Below are 3579 nucleotides of genomic sequence, written 5' to 3' on the forward strand. Positions count from 1 at the left end.
GTGTGGATGGTTGTTTATAGGTGTGGATGGCTATGAGAGGTGTGATATGCATGACTACATCACCGTTTACCTGCTGATGTGTTTTTATTTTACCCTAGGAAGGAATCGCCTGTCTTAGTTCTCCTCTTATTCTTGTGCACTTTTCATCAATTCAAATATTTGAGGACATGTTGAAGTTCTTTCCAGGACAATAATATAGTAAAACACACACACATGACAGTTGGGAGGTTCAGTTTAAAAGGACTTGAAGAAAATATAAATGATCGTCTGCCACTTTAATACCAACAGACAAACAGGATTTGGGGGCTAATGTGGAAAGTGTTTCTGTGGATTGAAAGTGTTTCCAAGAATCACACTGTAATTATTACCACAGGAAGGGAGCATCAGAGAGGGGTCAGTTTCCACCCTCTGCAGTTGTTCGCCCCCAAAAGTGTTATGATTATTTTTGGTATATTTTGTAAATTCAGTTTATAATTTTGTGTGTGTGTACACAATTATAATCTATTGTGGTATGAATTTCTCGCTCAGCAGAAGTGAACCGGCAACGAGTGTGTTTATACCGACATGCGTGTACAAAATAAAAGGCATGATTTGCCAAAAAACAAGGAAAGCGCGAAGAGGAGGGAAATGAGTCGGAAGGAAAAGCTTGCAAGCAGAAAAAACCTTTCTGCCGAGTTGGACTTCCTGGGCACTCAACGCTTGAGAGAAGGAAAGAAAAAAGTGGAGGAAGGAAAGAGAGACAGGAATAAGTAAAAGAGAGAGGAAGAAGGAGAGAAAGACAGGAAGAAGGAACAAGGGACAGAGGAAGAAGGAAAAGGGAGAGGAAAAAGGAAAGAGAGAGGGAGAAGGAAAGAAAGAAGTGGAAGGATCAAGAGCGCAATAGGAAAGAGACAGGAAGAAGGAAAAAGAAAGGGAAAGATGGAAAGTGTAGCAGAAGAAAAAGAAAAAAGAGAGAGGAAGTAGGAATGGGAGAAAGGAAAAATGAAAGAGAGTGGAAGAGGAGGGAGAGTGAGGGAGAAGGAAAGATAAACAAGGGAAGATAAATGTGGAAGTAGGTTAGAAAGATAAAGCGAAAGATGGAAAGACAGGAAGAAGGAAAGAGAGAGAAAGAAGGAAAGAGAGAGGAAGAAGGAAAGAGAGGGGAAGAAGGAGGGAGAGAAAAGGAGAGTGAAAGAGGAAGGAGGAAAGAGAAAAGTGGAAGGAGAGAGACAGGAAGAAGGAGAGCGGGAGGAAGAAAGAAGGGGAAAAGAACGAGAAGGAAGGAGGCGTCAGTTTGTAACTTGACGTCAACATCAGAGCGGGGAGGAGAAGTCCTGGTAAGCAGTTCGCATGGCCCAGAAAGCTACCATTAGTTCAAGGTCACTAACTACAAGTAATTGTGCATTGTCAGTGTATTGTTAATATATATATATATATATATATATATATATATATATATATATATATATATATATATATATATATATATTCCTACCCCACCACATTTATGAGTTACATCACACCAGTGCAGTTATGATCGGAGGAGCTCTGGATGGTTTCATTTTTGAAGGAACGTTTATCAGAACGTTTTGGTACAATTTAATTTTGCTACAAATGTAGGTTAATCAGTTTATACATCTTTACCTACAGATTATTGCAAAGGTTTTTAATGCTTTAACCATTATTACAATTCTATTGTGTATTTTAGGATTGTTGCTATTATTATTGGCTTGACACTACTCTGCCACCCTCTAAGTGTTGCTGCCTCTATCGAGCTGCTACAAAATACTGTCCCCCCCCCCCCCCCAAGCTCCCAGTTATCTTTAATGATACAGTAATTATTATAATCCCCAAAACTGCAAATCTCCCCGTCAATAGGGCTTTTTTTGGACAATGCATGTGACTCGCCTTTTGTGTGTGTGGGTGTGGGGGTGGGTTGGTGTGTGTGTGGGTGTGTGTGGCACTCTTGCTTTTTTCTGTGTATGGGGTGAAATGCAGCAGGAAAAATGGCTGTGTTTAGTAATCCATTTATAAATAAACAGAAATGCAGTCGGTTCACACCTACAGCTGGCCCACACCCCCATCGCCTGCGGGCAGCATAATTAATCATAAGGTACCACCAGAGAAACACCTCCAGCGCTCCTTTAGCTAGTAACCGCTAGCTAGAGTACCGCTAGCAGGACTGCTACTGTAACCGACATAGGTCCTCCAGGGCAAACCTCACGCCAGAACCACATTATACATTATAATGCCGCGTTTCCAGCGGTGGGTGCGGTTCGGTTCGGTATGAATAGGTGCGGCACGGTTCGCGTTTCCACTGCCAAAAGTGGGCAGGGTCCGGACTTAGCCGTGATTAGCCGTACTTATCTCTCAGTACGCGACAGGGGGATATTAACAAACAAACACAGTAGCCGCGAACGACGAAAACTTAGTTTATTGAAGAAAATGTTGCGCAAAAGTTCGCTGTCCTTGGACGTCCTACATTGTTGCGCTTTGTTTATTGTGTCGTGTTCTTCCTTTTCCTTGGATTTATTAGCAGACTACACTGTGTCGAGCTGCTATGAGGTCACGATGCTTACGTAGCTGCCGCGGCTAACGCCATCCGGCTTAAACCCCGCCCTACCATAAGGGTATTGTCGGCGGTGGAAACGTGAGCCGTAACTGAGCTGGGCATAACCGCACCTTCACTACTGGGCCAAGGCGTGCTGGGTCTAAGCGCATCCGCCGGGGGAAACGCGCCATAACTCCGCAGGATGGCTGCCGTCTTTTGCCTGACCGTGTTGGGTCGGAGAATGGTCCGTTACACCATGAAAAGTACCGGTACAGGTTTAAGATTTCCATATTTGATTACCTAACATGAGAATATTCAATAATCCTTTATCATCAATTACAATTGTATTTGTAGGCCTTTATCACAATGACTCTTAAAGGGCTTCATCTCGTTAATATGCCTCATGTCTGTATCCCTTAGCTAACGGCTAGTTTTGGACCAGTGGCACCGAGGTCGAAGTTGTTGAGGAAAGATTTATTGGAATAAATTAATCAAATTATAAATTTTAATTTAAGATAGGCCTACAAACTATATAAACCGTGGTTACATTGATACTAATCAATTGAAAAGACCTTTGTATACATTCTACCTACACCTAGAGATCTTTTCGCTTCCTCTCTCTAATTGAAAGGTGTTAAGGTAGTTTGTATTTGCATTGCCAATGTAGCCACAGTCAGCAAAGTCTGATACTGAGGCCATGTCAATCTCCTGACTTCTTTGATCTGTACATTCCTTCAGCTCTCTTGCATCCCTGCAGACCTGGCTGTCTGTCATCCCATGTTAGGAAAATCTCTGCCTATGTATTCCCATGATCATGTCCTCGATTAAATCAAATCATTTGCTCTCAAGTAGGGTCCTAAATTAAATTAAATTGAATCAGAACTATAGTTCACACGCAAGACATGTGGCAGAGCTGCCAAATCTCATGGCTCGGCCCCACCCAACGCGTGGCCTTGAGTGTGGCACTCGCCTCCCAGTCGCTTTGTGCACGCTGGAAGTGTGCTCACTTGAGGAAAGGGATTGTGTGAAGGCTCGCGTGTGGGCAGGGG

This window comes from Gadus morhua, chromosome 12 (genome assembly GCF_902167405.1).
Source record: "Gadus morhua chromosome 12, gadMor3.0, whole genome shotgun sequence".
In the NCBI taxonomy this organism is placed as follows: domain Eukaryota; kingdom Metazoa; phylum Chordata; class Actinopteri; order Gadiformes; family Gadidae; genus Gadus; species Gadus morhua.